General features: G+C 39.9%; 1 protein-coding gene across 3 annotated transcripts in view; it reads left to right on the top strand.

Annotated features, from left to right (window-relative positions):
• The window catches only part of SHROOM2 (shroom family member 2), a 128,961-nt gene that overhangs the window by 85,459 nt on the left and 26,292 nt on the right, over nucleotides 1-17,210 (top strand). The window contains exon 1 of one of the 3 annotated variants that reach the window (XM_042867242.1): nucleotides 10,855-10,914. The exons of 1 other annotated variant lie outside the window; for it this stretch is intronic. The gene's annotated coding sequence lies outside the window, so the exon portion shown is untranslated. Of the gene's footprint in view, nucleotides 1-10,854; nucleotides 10,915-15,257; nucleotides 15,314-17,210 lie in introns of those variants that run through there. One more of the 3 variants, XM_042867243.1, reaches the window with a different exon arrangement.

Below are 17,210 nucleotides of genomic sequence, written 5' to 3' on the forward strand. Positions count from 1 at the left end.
ACATTCTTGAACATGAATATTAAGCAAACTAAAAATCTTCCTAATGGGTGTATTTAATACTTCTCTTGAATATTTTGGTTTGGATTATATTGCTAATGTTCCCAATCCTATTCCAATATTTTGTGCTACTGAGGCCAGTGTACTACCGTTGTCTTTGTATTTCCAGAGACAGCGTGACTGTGCTGGACACTGGAGCAGCCCTTCAGTGTTTGTGTTACATGCACAGAGACCTAAGCTGAGAAACAGATTTGGAATTCATGGATGCATTCTGTGGGTTAGAGACTTATCCAGCACTGTGTGATGCCTCTGGCCTTCCTCCCCCGCAGGGCATTGGCAAAAAAAAATGGATAATTTGATTTTTAAACGAACTCTGAATGTATGCCATTGCAGCATTCCTGCTTATTTTCCAGAGAAATACAAGGCATTTTCATACATTAAATCTAGAATTAAAAAAGGCTGGAGTTTTGTAACATCTAATGGTTAAAGTGAAGATTAAGAAAAAAATAAGAATTGCTTTGTAAGCAATTTTTTTCTCCTGGATTTTTTGCTGCTGGTTCATTTTGCTACAGTGTTTTTCTAGTTTTCTTTTTCTTTCTTTTTTCTTTTTTTTTTTTTTTTTTTTTTTTTTTAATGATTTTAAAAGTGATTTGTGAGCTCCTTTCATGTCTGAGCTGTATTTTTCCCCTCTGAGATTACTGAGCGCTTCCGATGAAGTCAAATTTTTTCATCTCCCTTTTTGGAAAAGCTACAGCGTAATCTAATGAATTACAGTATTTAATAGCTTGTAGTATTATTTTTATAGGAACTGCCAGCAGTGGTCCATAGCAGCCATTATTATCTCTCAGGCTAGAGCCAAATCACTTCTGTTATAAACTTACAGGTGTGCAGTCAGTCGGCTGGTGTGAGCTGAACATTTTTGTACTATAGCTTGATGCAATTTTAGGTATGTACTTAACTTGAGGACTGCTTTAAAAGTAGAGCGTGATTCTGCTGGTTTGTAAAAGAAAATGGATGCTTTTATATTTTTAATGATGCTACTGTAGTCTCTTGCAAACCAGTTATCAAAGTTTAGCTTCTTACTCATAAAGACTGCCCTCCTTCTTTAAGCAGATCTCACTCTGTCGAATGACATAAGCTGCTTATACAACAGACTTCCCTGTAAGTCTCCAGAATTTCTAAACCAGCATAGTCCTTCAAAAGGTTAAGGATGGAAATGTGTAATCTGGCCTGTAGTCTGTGGCTTCCTGCAGAATGACATGGCAGCCATAAATGTCAGTCTGCATCAAAAGAGCGGTACTTAAAATTCTTAAGATTCTCACCTAGTAGAGATATCCACAGCCATTGCTTATATTTACTTTCTAAAAACATTTGACTTGTATTCCTCTGTTATTGTTTCCAGAATGTCTGTAAAAATTAAATAATTTCTGAAACTGAGAGAGGATTTCTGAGATCACAGTTCAGAGTCTTTCAACACTGACAAGTAAAGGAATACGTACATGTCAAGTACAGGACCAAAGCATGACTCAACTCTAATTAAACACTGTAAGAAGCTTCTTTTTGACTTTGCATGCCTTAGTAGTTATTCCTACCTGAACTCTTCAAGACAGAGGAACAGCCTCTACCATATAAAACCAGAATGAAAGTCATTTCTTGATGCCTAAGTGGACTAAATGCCCAAGTTTAATATTCTAAAAAAGAAAGAATAAAGAAATAAAGAAGAAAGTTTAATATTCTAAAAAAGCAAGAAGAAGACACCATTAAGAAACAAAAGCTGACAGAGAGGTTCCCAAGTTCAATACCTGGTGCTTCATAAGGAATCTGATTTTTCAGGAGCCTGCAACGTATTGGGCAGTGCAAAAGAAAATTAGATGAATCTGAAAGTAATGCCTCCTATTTCTTACGAGGGAAGCAATATGAAGAGCAGTCTAACACTGTTTGATAGAGCACATTCTCAGCTACAAAACACTGATTTTCAACATTGTCATCACCGTTATCTGATATGAGTGGATGAGCTGACTCTTCATTTTGTGGTGTGACAGCTGTGCATGACTACCGACAACATGATTTCTCTTTCATGTTGCTGTCACCACTGCTGAAATGCACCATTCACCCCTCACTGTACTTAAATCCACTCCATAAATGTTCAGCAATTGTCAAAGAATATTAATGGATGCCATTTTTTCTACATGGAAGAATTCAGTGGCACATCTTTGCTTCCTACGTGTTTCCATTTCAGATGCTATTTTGTCAGACTGCCCCTCTACTACCGTCTGTCACACAGCAACAACATGTAACAGTATATTGATGGGAAGGTTCAGCCTCTACTGCCATACCACCAACATCCACCTCTGACTTTGTACACCAGTATAATAAAATGGGAGGCATTACTTTCAAAGCAGCCCTTGCACTATGCCCTTGTATCCTTGAAGGATCTTCAGTGTGCAGGAATGTGAATAATCTCATGTCTTGACTCAAGTGAGATGGAAAAGGATTTACAAAGGGATGATACTTCACTTACATGTGTGTATATAAATGTGAAGCACGTGCTTATGCTTCATATGCTTATAGAACATACCTGTGTGTTGTGATAATTTTCACTGAGCTTGTTCTGTATCCGTTATGGGGGTTGGGACCACATAGCAGTAAGGGCTGGTTAGCAGATGAAAAATCAGTGTGACACATTTGGACATGTAATTTCATGTTTACATTGGAAAAACAATGTAAATTGGACATGGGAAAATAAATTAGACACTGGAAATATTCTTAGAAACTACCCTTTTTTATAGCTCCACTAATTTTAAGTTTTAGGTTATTTTTTTTTACCCCACTGTCAAACAAAAAGTATCAGTATACAATAGTGATATCTACTTAACTGAACTTTAGTTATTGAAATGCAAGAAGGCTTAAAGGGAATTTCCTTTTTATATATAGCAAAAGGACCATTTGCTTAAATAGTTAAGCAGAACTCTGCTGCAGGCATTCTGTAGAATAAAGAATACAAATTTAAGATCTGTTTTACTGCCTATGCATTGCTAGAATCAATTGGAATGAATATTATGAGGTGAATGAATCTCAGTCATTGGAGGGCTTATCAGACATCACCAGAGATGTAAAAGCAAAATATTTTCACTCTCCTACCTTTTCCTCTCAAGGAAAAAAAAAGTGTCATATTGGATAACTGGTTCCTCAGACATCAGTGAAAAATGACTATGGTAAACATTTCCTGCATGGAATAACAAGTCTCAATATTTTCTGGTGCAAAAGATCAAAGTTCTCTGCCTTATGTGCTACCTACAGCTGCTGATATTTTTCACATGAGCTCTTCTGAAGAAAATAACTATTCCTTAATGGTTTGCTGAGTATGGGATTACCTAGCATGTAGTAATTCATAGGAAAAAAGAATACACAATTACATTCTGATCTAATGTGCAGTGTAATAACAATTTTATGTAATCATTTCATTCAAGAGCATGTGAAGCGTCTTCTTTTTAAAATCAGTTTTAAGTACAATGAGGATTTCGATAAAGGCTTAAGTGATCTTTTTTGACAGAAATTGGTTTGAATTAAAGTGAGAAGACATGCTTTTCACACAACCCAAATTGACTGAGGTAATGCTTCAGGTATCTGAATCCCTGACTTTAAAGAAGTAAGATAAATAAATAAATATGTAGCTTTCTCCTGCTCACAGGTTGTGTGCAGCTTTGTCTCATCATTTGGAGGAAGTGAAGGAGAGCCAAGATGCTTATCCTCTTCACAGGCTCTCAGCTGCTAACAAGACTAAGAATATGAGCTGCTGAAGACCTGTCTGTTTACGCTAGCTTTTCTTTAAGATATGGATAGGTAATGCATCTGTCAGGCCGCCTTTTTGCCACCGATCTCATGGTATGTGTGATATGGTCTAATGAATGATTCAGTACTGTATCAAGCTGTTTTAAAGTATGTATTTTCCTCATCTGAAAAAAAAGTTCTGTGGTTCACACGTGTAGAGACTACAAAGGAGTGAGCAACCACCACGGTGTATTCATGTATTAGATGTTTCCAGCCATCTTTTGTTTTCCTGAGTTATCTATAAATACTGATAATTGTTACAGGTTTCATTGCCGTGAACCACTATGCCTTTCCAGTATACTGATGAATTTGCCTGATTAATAATAGCTAAATAACTATTACACTTTAAGATGCTGTAATGTAGAAGTACTAGTGTATGAGAGAAGTTGATGGAAGTTGATTCTTAAATGTCATGCTAGGACAGGCCAAACATTTGCCCATTCCAATTTCCTTTGTCTGACTGAACAGTAGTAGCAGATGCTCAGATAAAATAAAAACAAGGCTGACATGGAACTATGGTTCTGGGGATCCTTGCCCAGCCTCTGGTAACCTACATCTAAGAGATGCAGTCCTAAGTATTTGTGGTTAACAGCACTTGATAAGTTTGTCTTTCAGAAAAGTGTCTTACTGGTTTTGGACCCACATTGACTTTTGACATACATCAGTAGCTTTTTGTAATGATGTGAGGAAAAGCATCTCTTTTTGAAAGAGGGAGTGGGTATGTCTCCTCTGTGAGAGCTAATGTTCCCCTCGTGTATCTACAGCCTCCTATGTTCCTTTTGAAACTTCAGAACTGCAACAACTTTGGTGCGCTATAAATTCATAAGGTAACAACCCCAGGTGATACTACAGGTTTGGGGCAGAGTGGCTGGAAGACTGTGTAGAGGAAATGGACCTGGGACTTTTCATTGACACTCAGCTGAACAAGCACCAGCAGTGTGCCCAGGTGGCCAAGAAGGCCAATGGCATCCTGGCTTGAATCAGAAATAGTGTTGCCAGCAGGAGCAGGGAAATGATCATCCCTCTGTACTCAGCCATGATGAGGCCTCACCTGTAGTACCATGTTCAGTTTTGGGCCCCTCACTACAAGAAAGACATTGAGACCTTGGAGCATGTCCAGAGAAAGGCAATGAAGCTGTGAGGGATCTGGAGCACAAGTATGGGCTGAGGGAACTGGGATTATTTAGTCTGTAAAGAAGGAGGCTCAGAGAAGACCTTTATCACTCTCTACAGTCACCTGAAGGGAGGTTGTGGTGAGGTGGTGGTCGACCTCTTCTCCCATGTAATTAGTGATAGGACGAGAGGGAATGGCCTCAAGTTGCGCCAGGTGAGATTCAGGTTGGATGTTAGGAAATACTTCTCCAAGAGAGTGGTCCAGCACTGGCATGGGCTGCCCAGGGAGGTGGTGGAGTCACAAACCCTCGAGGTGGTTTAGTGCAGAAATATTGGTGATAGATGAACAGTTGGACTGGATGATCTTAGAACTCTTTTCCATCCTTGATGATTCTATGATTCTATGATGTTTCATTGTCACAGGTGATAAGCTGAGTGGTGTGGCCGAATTGTTAGAGGGAAGGGATGCCATCCAGAGGGACCTTGGCAAGCTTAGGAAATGGGTCCTGCATGAAGTTCAGCAATGCAGTGTTGCACGCCAAAGTCCTGGGGGTTACTTTTCATGTATTAAATCTGAATTTAATCGATTGTTTTATAGCCCATTCACTCAGCTATAGGAATTTCTGTTAGAACACCTCTAGCCTTCTTTTTCATTTATGTTGTAAATCAGGTAGATACTGAAATCTTTGCCGTTCATCGTGTCCCATGGCAGTTAAATTTTTAGGAGCCTCTGGTGATGAGAGTCTTCTAGAAATCTGAATAGTCTGTCTTGCAGATCACTATTGTCCATGGCTATAGGTAACCTTTCTATGAAGAGTATCACGTGAGGCATAGCTTTTCTGCACAGTCCCAAATGAATAGCAATCATTTTAACATACTAGTTAGTACATCTGCTGAGTCTCTTAATACAATTTCTGCTTCTTTGGTTAACTTAGGCATTAAGTTTACAGATCTGAAATTCTCCAGGTGCATAATGAATGTTTTTTTTTTTTTACTATTGTTCTCTTCCTTTTGTTCTTCTTACCACTTTCATGTCTTCCTTCCACAAACATCGCTTTGCTCAAACAGCTGTCGAAGTATTGTGTGGATGGATAGTTTCTACATCACAGATACTGTTTTAGCAATTGCCTCTGTGAGTCTAAGATAATTATTGTCTAGACCTGGCAACTCATGACTACCCACTTAATTGTGGACAGCTGAAAATAATATAAGACCTGTTCTTTGCTCAAGCAGATGTGAAGGGAGTCGTGTATTTTATCCTATGGGTTTATTTTCTTAGTACTCTTACTACTACTCATGTACTTTTTTTTTTTTTCTTTTTTAATCCTAGAACCCTTAAGAAATTGTAATGCAGTCTCTTGTTTTGCTAGAGCAGTTCTGATTTTTCATTATTTGGATGGGTCTTCATTTCTCTAGTGGATGCTATTTTAATTATTTTTTAATTCAACTTTTCAGGAAGAGGGAAAAAGGTCTGCTTCTTTGGTAGGTATTGTGCATTTTCTCTGAGTTTCATGCATTGTATCTTCAGTCACATGTTCTCTTAGCATTACACCATCTGTAATCTTTGTTCCTTTTAAAAATATTCTTCACTGTTATGTAGATGCCCTTTTCAAAACTAAATACCACAGTGTGGATTCTTACTCTTTCAAGAATGATTAATTTAAATACATATGGCCTTTGGCACAGGTTAGCTCTTCAGTGGCAAAGTTCTGAACCAGGTTCCTTTCAAGTCAGGAGTTGAATACTGGACTATCCCATTGTAGTAGTCCGTGCCTTCCATCTGTTGTCCATTTTAAAACTTTCAGGACTTCCTGAGTCCAGAGATCTGTGGTTCTTCAAGAGTAGCCCAAATGCGTTATTTTGTGATCTAGGATTGGTTATGGCTGAATGAGAGTGCTAAGGAAGATGCTTGCTGTCACTGTTATTTCTTGGTTCCAGTATTTACCCTCCCTACCTCTCTTGCAAGATGCATCCATCCTTTCTTTTCATCTTACATGATGGGTTAATCTTGCAATCGTGACAGCTTTCCATCCTAACAGACTACTTCTATTGCCTTCCGTTAACTCTCCTAGTAGTGTTCAGCCCAGAGATGGTCAGAAGCATGTTTTAGTGTACTAGGACACCAGCCTGTGAGTCTGCTTCCACAAGTCTATGGATCCTGATGAGATGCATCCCAGAGTCCTGATGGAATTAGCTGATGTAGTCACCAAGCCACTCTTAATGATGTTTGAAAAGTCATGGCAGTCAGGTGAAGTCCCTGGTAAAAAGTCCCCGGAAAGAAAGGCCACATCACACCCATTTTTAAGAAGGGTAAAACCGATGACCTCAGGAACTACCAACCTGTCAGTCTGACCTCTGTGCTGGGAAATATCATGGAGCACATCCTACTGGAAGCTATGCTAAGGCACAAAGAAGACAGGGAGGTGGTACAGGAGAACCAGCATGGCTTCACCAAGAGCAAATCCTGCTTGATCAGGTGGCCTTTTGTGATGGTGTCACTGCATTGATGGACAAGGGAAGAGCCACTGATGTCATCTATCTGCACTTCAGTAAAGCTTTTGACATGGTAGCCCACAACATCCTTCTCTCCAAATATGGAAAATATGGACTTCATAGGCAGAATATTCAGTGGACAAAGAACTGGCTGCAGCATCGAGTCCAGAGAGTGGTGATCAATGGCTCCAAGTCTGAATGGAGATTTGTGACAAGTGGTATCCCCCAGGGGTCGGTGCTGAGACCAATACTCTTTAATATCTTCATCAGTAATATCAACAGTAGGGTCAAGTGTATCCTCAAAAAGTTTACAGATGACACCAAGCTGTTCCATACAGTCGACACACCAGACGGAAGGGATGCCATCCTGAGAGACCTAGACAGGCTTGAGCACTGGGCCCAGGAGAACCTCATGAGGTTCAACAAACACCAGTGCAAGGTCTTGCACTTGGATTGAGGCAACCCTCACTACCAATACAAGCTTGAAGATTAGAGGATTGAGTGCAGCCTTGTACCTGGGGGTACAGACAGATGGGAAGCTAGACATGAACCAGTAATGTGCCTTCACATTGTGGTCCAGAAAGCCAACCATATCCTGGTCTGCATCAAATGAAGCACAGCCAGCAGATTGAGGGAGGTGATCCTGCCCCTCTACGCTGTGCTGGTGAGACCTCAGTTGGAGTGTTCCATCCAGAAGTGGAGTCCTAGGTACAGGAGAGATATGGACCTGTTGAAGCGTGTCCAGACGAGGGCCACAAAAATGATCTGAAGGATGGAACACCTCTCCTACGAGGACAGGCTGAAAGATGGGACTGTTCAGCCTGGAGAAGAGAAGGCTTCAAGGTGACCTGATAGTGGGCTTTTAATATCTAAAGGGGAGCTACAGGAAAGAAGGGGGCAGACTCTTCAGCAGGATCTGCTGTAACACAAGAAGGGGAAATAGTTTCAATCTTACAGAAGATTGATTTAGATTGGATGTAAGAAAAAAAGCTTTTGCAGTGAGGGTGGTGGTGAGGCACTGGCACAGACTGCCCAGAGATGTGGTTGATGCCCTGTCCATGGAGACTTCCAAGGTGAGGCTGGATCAGGCCCTGGGTGACCTGATCTAGCTGTGCACGTCCCTGTTCATTGCAGGGGAGTTGGACTAGATGATCTTTAAAGGTCCTTTTCAACTCTAAGGATTCTATGATTCCATGATTCCTCACCCCCAAAAGTTGAGTGTTGACAAGTGGTAAAAGCTGGAGAAGCCCAAGATGTCATCCTGGATACGCTAAAACTGAATGTGATCAAGAGAATTGTCATAAGAGAAATTTTCTGGAGAGAGGTACATAGACCATTTTGTAAGATTTCATTCCTTTTGCTGTTATTCTGGTGTGGTTGTACTGCTTTTCCTGGTAAGAGGGTTAGAATGAAGACTACCCAGAAACTAAATTCTTGTTGAATCACTTGATATCCAGATATCTTCTAGCAGCTATGAGTATGAGTAGCAGTATGAGTAGGGAAGGTTAGAGGTACTCTCTAGCGATTATACCTATAAAAGTATCATAAGCTGATATATTATAGATTTTATTTTTCCCTAAATAACTTGGGGGAAAACATTTTGGAAACTGGTGATTGATTTGTTTCTTCAGTACAGCAGAACACATGGAGTGACTTTATGTCCTTGCAGTATGAGCTAGCCTGTAATATGTTTGCTTTCTCTGATAGGCCCTCAGGCAGCATGAGTTGTGATTTGCTGTCACACATGAGGCAGTTTACAACAATAAATTTCAGTAAAGCTTTGTGTAAAAATAATGTAACAGTACTACTTTCCATTTCTCTGTGTGGGACAGCAGTCACCATCTATTAACCAATTGCTTTGCTTTATGTAAACAGTGAAGACAAAATGAGCTTTCTTGAAGTCTTTTTTTCTGTATATTGAAATCAAATCAACAGCACTGGGAAACAAAAAAAAATAGTGGTAGGGATTAATTGTCTCTCCACATTGTGTAATAATATCAAACAACTGCGTGTGACTTTATATACAGCTTAAATCATATCTTCCTCTTCAAGTAGTTATCCTTTAAAATGACCGTATAATGCATATTAAAGCCTTTTCCACAGCTTTTCTGAGTCTCTATGGTGTTCTTCCAGAAAAAAGGAGCAAAACTGGAGCTTTGCTCTCATGAAGGCCATGGTGCATCTTAAGATGGAGCGTGGGGGTGGTAATATGCACAAACGCATTGAGTTCTTTCCCTGCAGAACCTCCTGCAAGAAGAGCGCCTGTACACACAGCACATGCAAAAAAGATCATGCTGGAGGGCTGTTAATGAAGACTCACTTCTAAAATTAAAGACTTGCTTATTTGAATGTTGTTCAGAGAGGAAGCTGGTAGTATGCCGATCTTTTATAATCATTTTTAATACTTCACATTTGTGGGGCTCTTACTGCTGAAGCACAGATCGTGATTTTCACAAATGGGATGAAAAAAACTTAAAAAATTAAAGGACTTTTAGAATCTTTTTTTTTTCCTTTTATAACCAAAACCAGGAGATGAGGGTGGGGAAGTGGGGGAAGGGAAAAGCTTTGAAGTCTCTGAGATCTTTTCCCTGAGGTCAGAAGTTTCTGATGATGTAACATACAATACAGACCAAGCCTTCACTTATCAAGGTTAAAGTTGACGGAGCTTGTATGAACTTGTCAATCATAGGAAGCAGGCAAAAACAAGCCAGCTGTTGTGAGGCATGGCTTTGAAAATCCTCTGTGTTACAGTAAATGAGAGGCAGAGGTTGAGACGCGCTCAGCTCTGTGAAGCTTTCGAGCTGACTGGCGCATTTGCAGGGATGCAAAGCTCCCATCTCCAGTGAATGCGGGTAAACATCTGTAATCCTGGTAAGGCTGCCTTATGTTTGCTGCTTGAGTGCTAGAGAGACAGTGGGATGCACGAGCCCTGGGGAGCTTTTCCCCTCTGTTCTGGACAGAATATCGCAGTATGGATTCATACAGTATTTCTTTTGTTCTCTCAGTACACGCTGTGTCTTCTGTCTCTATCAGCAGAAGCTACAGTAACAAACTAGGAATGATGCAATGCTAGTGCAGGATTTTATTTCGCTTAGTGTAGATGCCTGTTGTATTGACTGATGTTTTAGGAGAACAGGGGAGAAAATGTGAGCTGATTCCAGCTAAGATGCTCTGTGTGCATGTGTCCCTGCACACGCGCTGTTTTTAGCAGCTTTTGTTTTCACAGTTGGCATAACGCACCCTAGAATTAGACGGCAGTGCCTTTCAGAAACGTTTGTTTTCTGCACCGAGCTGCAGAGCTGCTGCTCTGGCTGAGGGTGCCAGGCTCAGGGTACCTCCCGGCGAGGGGTGGTACAGGAGCTTCCCAGCCCATCGCTTTCCTGGCAAGCTCTGAGCGCAGGCTCACCCGGAGACAGCTCCGCAGCAGCAGGAGATAGTGACTGGGAGAGCAGAAGTGGATGTGACTGCTGGAAGCAAGCGGTGAGTGCAGCGCTGAGTGAAAGGTGGCTATTGAAATGGGTACATGTGCATGCTAATTAATTTCAATACCTCTTTGGCATTTTGGTCGTCAGAGGTGAGCTGTGTGTTGTTCATTTTGGTGCCTGACTGAGTAACCCAGGTGACCTAGCTATTATTCACAATGTGTTTCATTTTATAGCTTCTGTTACTGCATTTTTGTTCAGCTGCAAGCAGCTGTTTTCAGTAGTAATAGAAACAAGAAAATAGCAACAGCTTGTAAAAAAAAAAAAAAACCTAGAGGTTAAAAAAAAATCATAAGAATGGCAACTGCAATGTAGCTTTTTTGAATAAACTAACAAAAAAATTCATTTTTTCTTTCAGCTATTTTTAACAGCAATGTGATTTCCTTGTTAGCATTCTTTGAAAGTATTGCCTTTTGTCTCTGCAGTGGTTGCCATTTCTGTAATATGATGGCTCTGGTTATACTGTTGGGATATTCTAGTGACTGAATTCAGTGTGTAAGCACAGAGCATATTAACTGGTTTGCTCATGGGAGCAGAAGTCATTTTAAATTCATGCAGGCAGACCACTGTGTGCTAGGGCAGACATGCAGTAGGTAAAGGAATGAGAAAACAGCTATAAAAACATGTTTTTTTTTTTTTAATCACTGATATTTGATGTGCTGCAAAATGGAGGAGGTGCTGTTATTTCCTGATCTAATGAAAGAATAGCATCTCTTCCTCTACCCTTTCCCACAGTATTCTCTCCTCCTGCATAGAGGCTCCTGTGCTGCATGAAAATTCTTTTTGATCTTTTTTTTTTTTTTCCTGTGGACCTATGCATTGTGCTGTTATTCCTGACTGACTGGCCTACATTTTACTCATCAATATTGTGTCTTTGCATACAGGCTGCAGAATTACTGTCTGTTAAATTTAGATCTGACTTTCATGGGGAGAGAGGTAATGCTTTTAGCAAGAATGTGAAATGAAAATCCATTGTCATGTATGTTGCCATGCAGGCAGGACACGAGCAAAATTCAGGTTGGACAGGCAGAGTGATGAGCAGGACCCGTTATATTTCTGTGATAAAGCCAGGTGATTACATAGAGGTTGTTAACTAGAGTGACATTTTATTTTATCACACTGGGTGCAACATCTAAGCAGTATCTAGTGTGACTGAACAGATAGCTACTATCAAATGCAGATAACATTAGCAGGGATTGTAAAAAGGAATTGGAAAACCAGGGTACATCATGATAAGTGGATTGTAGTGTAACAGTGGTGCGCTATGGGTTGAACTTTGTGAAATGTCTTGCTGGTTTTGTACCTTATGTTGTCTTCTGCTGTGTATCAGGGCATCTTTTTTGAGAGAGAGAAAAAGAGCGAAAGATCAGCATTCATTATTCTTTTAATCTCAAGGCGTGTTTTAAGACCTTCTGCACGGATAGTGGCTCTGGGATGCCAGTTGCCATCATCTGTCTCCTCAAGCCAAGGGAGTGAACAGCTCTCCTTCCTTGCAGTGATTTTTGTGCTGTGCCTCTTCTAGAAGTAGTTGTTGTGGTACAGTCATCATCATGGTCATTGAATTACATATTTTCTAGAGGATCCTCTATTCTGTGTATTTGTTTAATTTTCTGTGTCACTTTGTATTCCAAGGTCTGATTTGTTGTCTCTGGAGTTGTTTTCATATCCTCTATGTTGTGTATAGTGCATATTCTACAGAGTCAGTCTTAATAGCAGACACAGTGCTTGTCAGAAAAATGGACCACTGGTAATAATTTCCCTTGGAACATTCAGACTGTGGTGTTGTAGTGTCACTGTCTCCTTACTATTGTTACAGCAAAACCAGTTTGAGTGTCAAAGCCTTAATGGCTGCTACTGGAGCCCCTGAAAGAAAAAGTATGTGGGACTCAGATGAGGATTTAAGTCCCTAATCTAAGTAGATATCTGCATGAAAGTGAAGTGTCTACTTTAGGTATAATCCATAGAAATCTTGAGCTTGATTCACTTGGAGAAATGCAGGTGTCTGGAGAGACCTGAGCTGGCCAATTGTGTCCCACTTGGCATGGAGCTGCCAGCTCTTAGAGGGATGTATGTCTTTCAGTGATTAAAGTTTCTGACGTGTTTGGGTAACTACATCGAGCTCCTACCAATGGATTGGACAATTAGCTTGTAGAGGCTACTTTAGTGTGAGCTGAATGTCTTAGATTGCACTGACTGTATCTGTATGGATTGAAATGTGATATTACACATCTGGCTCTCAGGTAGACCCTTAATTTTTTCCTGTGCATCCAGTTCTAACTTCGTAGCATCCTTTTGCGGTCTCAGGCAGATCTGTACTGGGTAGGAGAAAGTACTTTTTATTTGCAGGCTATTGCACAAGTGCTTTTGGATCCCACTGTGCAAAGTGCTATGCAAATACACAATGAAAGCATAGTTTCAGCGCATAAAGTTCACAGCTGAAAAAGCGGCAGAACGGCAAAGACTGTGCCTATAAACAGGGTTTTGGCATAGGCAAAGACTGTTTCACAATTGCTGTAAGCCACATAATTATCTGTTTTGAGCCAGGTCAGTTCCTTGATCCAATTTTCTGTGGGGCTGTGAAATTTCTACTGTTAATACAATGAAGAGAGCAGGAAGACAAAATTGGAGTAGACTGTGACTGCCTGCCTCTTCAGGCAAAATATCTGCATTAAAATCAGCTTGAAAGAATTGCAAAACTGTGGCCTTGAGTATGTGGGGCTTGCTGTAGAGTGAGGACTCTTAGGGAGAATTCTGTGTAGGTAGGTAGGAAGGCCTTTTTTCTAGGATAGCTTGTGGAGTTTCAGAAGGAATTTAAGGTAAATCGGAAACAGCTACTCCATTTGCTTTCTTTTGCCAGTTAAGGCACTGGAGTACACTTTGTTGCTTACATAACCGCTCTTAAGTTTTATGGTTGCGCCTTTGCATGTAGTTGAGGTCTTTAACAAAACAGTCTGTTTTTAAAATGTTAGTTGATCAATTTTTGCTAAGGTTATTTAATCTGGGATTTTCAAGTTGGACCATCTTCTAGCACTGTTTGGCTTCACTTGAAGCATTCTCAAGAAACTGTAAAGATACCTAAACATCAGATACGTTGGATTGACTGGGTTGATTCCCATTTATTGAGATACAGCGTTCAGTCAGATCATTCTACATTTATGTCCTGATTTAGTCAAATCCTGAGTATGGGACAAAAGAAGGAAATAGTTTGGGGTTGTTTTTTACGGCAACCAAAAATGTTATCCATCTGATAGGTATCTGTAGTTAATGATTCATTTTGGTAATTGCTCACTGACTCCACCAGCATGCTCCTGTTAGCACGTGCATGTGTATCTTATACATTGTTGTTAGGCTGTTAGTGAGAGGTGGCAGGATTGAGGAGAAGGCTTGGTTGGTTTCCCTGAGAATTTCCGTGGCTTTTCAGTGCTCAGTGTATATGCCTGGAGCTAGCAAAGCTGAAAGGAAGCTGGGAGATACACTTTTCCATTCAGGAAGAAAATACCAATGTCATTTTTTAAGATATATCTTTCCACTGTTGTAGTGGGCTTCCTTGTTCTGCTGAGTGACTATAACCAATGATGGAAATGTGAGCCACAGAGCTGAACCAGCTGATGGATGACTGTGAGCCTCTGGAAGAGCTGAACCTTATTCTAAACAAGGTTCTTGAAAACAAAGCAATTCCTTTTTTTTTTTTTTTTGGAAGCATTTTTGTTCCACCTTCACCCCAGTTTAGATATATGAAAGCTCCTGCACTTAATTACCTCAGGCACTTGCATACCTTAAATACCCAAAGCAGGTACAGTAGGGAATGTTTGTGTTAGCCCTCTGTGTTGGATTCGCTTTTCCCGAATACCACTGAGTATCCTCAGCATAAATCTGTTGATTATACTTCCTTTACAGTTCAAGGTAAGTGCACAGTATGAGAAGCCTGACTATCAAACCTGGAACGTCACAGCCTGTCAAGGATGAGGAACATGGCGGTAGCCATCCTGTCTTCATTGTGTTGGAAGGGCTCTGGCACTTGGATATTGTGGCATTGTGTTGTGGGGATTGGGAAGCTTTAGGTTTGAAGATACTTTAAAATTTTTTATTATGAACATTTTGTTATCTAGAATGAAAACTGTAATTAAATCAGTAGTCGTGTTTTTACTGCATCTCTTGCTTTGTGATGTTTGCTTGTAGATGAGGTTGTTTCAGTGGTATGTTATCCCTGAATAATTCTGTGGGGCCTCATTTCTGAATTGGCCCTATTTTGGGCGTACCATTACATAAAGTACAGACAGATTCTGAGTAGCTCAGTGGACTTCTTTCTATTGGTAATAATCTAACACCTTTGCAGGTTCTTTCCACTGTGTTCTCCTGGGGCTTGAAGCTTGTTTTCTTTTCCTCCTTTCTGAACAGTAAGCTGAAATCTTTCCAAAATAAGGTGATAAGCATGTTTTGCATGAAGATCCACCCACACTGAATGCAAACTAGCCTCAGTGTTGAATGTAGCTACCTTTTCCAAAACCCATTTTCTGTGGCACTGCATAATGCTTGATTAATTTTCTGGAAAGGGTATGAAAGCACGTATGGAATCACTTAATTTTGTCTCCACGTTTGCAACCATAGTGTATCTAAATTCATCTGTGCTGTGACTCCTTATTTCCTTGTACTTTATTTCTGTGAGGTGACAGGATTACCAAAGCATTCATTCCTTGTGAGCCAGGGTAACAGTAAACAAATTTTGCTACTTGCTTTGGGTTTGTAAACGTGTCAGATTAGTGGTGTGCTCCTGTTTGTTTCCACCAGCACACCCACTTCTGATGTGCATGTTAAACTCAGCGTGTACTTTACAGACTGGCAAGGTAGTGCATGTCATTTGTCTGCAACATTTTGTGCCATGCCCATGATTTTTATGTGCACCTAAGTGCAGCTATTATACTATGTAATAATATGGTTTATGTATGTGAAGATGAATAGGGAGGCATGATTTTTTTTTTTTGGCACAGGTTAACTAGAAGAAAATTATGCTGTGCATAGGTTATCAAGACAAGGAAGAATGCTGATTTAAACACAGTGTTTCATACTTAAGGCCTGAAGACTTCATTTGGTAAATATTTCCATTAAAATTAGGGGAACCATTTACAGGCCAGTTCTGCTTACATTGAGCACTCTAGGGAAAACCAGCTGACTCCAGAGATGCCACATAACCAAATCTGAATAGCAGTGGCCAGGCTTGGGCCTTGGTCTTTCTGGCCTTAAAACGTTTTATTTAACAACACTATCCTTAGTCTGACGTTAAAATGAGAGTCAATAAATACTGTCTTTATAAAATAGGATTGACTCAGAATTTGTCAGACAACTTGAAGTTTTCTGAACCAGCTGCACTTAGTTAAGAGCAATATGAGGAGATGTCACTTGAAACAATATTCATCTCTTAATTCATGTTAAATCAAAATGTACATGTTGGAATTGAATTTAAAAATTTTACACCACATGAGAATTTGGAAGTAAATTGAGAAAAAGCCATCTCTCTTAGAAGGGCAGCACTGTTTTGTTACTGACGCATAAAAATCCATATGAATTATGATTTTTAAAAATCCCATCCCTTCAGGCAGCTTAATGAAAACGTCCAGGTTTGGGTTTTTTTAGAACTGTTCACATAAGTGCTAAAACAGCACAGATCCAAGGACTGAACAGAATCACTTTGAATGTAATTTGATCATACAGGTGTGAAAAATAAAACTTTCAATTTGTTGTCTTTTTGTAAAACATCTTGGTTTGTTTCTTTGTTTATTGTTTGAATTTAATTAAAATAGTAACACAGTGTTTAATTCTCCTTTTCGTTTTGTCTTGAATTCATGATGCCTCTAACCTGTTACTTGTTTGGTCTTCTCTTGTCTCAAATGTAATTTTCATATATACTGATGTTAACCACCTACATACTTGCATTCAAAACTGGTACGGTAAGCTTAGTAACTTGCTTATATTGAAAATTGTAGTTAACCTTACTTTACAAATACGCTGGGAAAGATGAGTCTTTCACAGTCTCCTCAAAGGACAGCTTGAGCAGTGCTCATCTAAAGGATGGACCCATCAAAATGCAGAGCCCAGAGCTGTCAGTAGCACAAGCGATTAGTAGTTTTCTGAAGCTTTTTACTTTTCTAAGCAGCTTCTTTTCTAATCTCTTAGTGTCTCCTCAGCCTCTTTAGCAGAGAGCAAACCTGACTCCTTTCAGGGCTCCAGAGGTACTTTATTTTTTTCTTTCTTTCTCAATCTGTCTCTATCTGGCGAAGACAAATGAACTACATGTCT

The sequence above is a fragment of the Lagopus leucura genome, unplaced genomic scaffold, assembly GCF_019238085.1.
Source record: "Lagopus leucura isolate 7727_CA_CO unplaced genomic scaffold, USGS_WTPT01 Super-Scaffold_100001, whole genome shotgun sequence".
NCBI classification, from domain to species: Eukaryota; Metazoa; Chordata; class Aves; order Galliformes; family Phasianidae; genus Lagopus; species Lagopus leucura.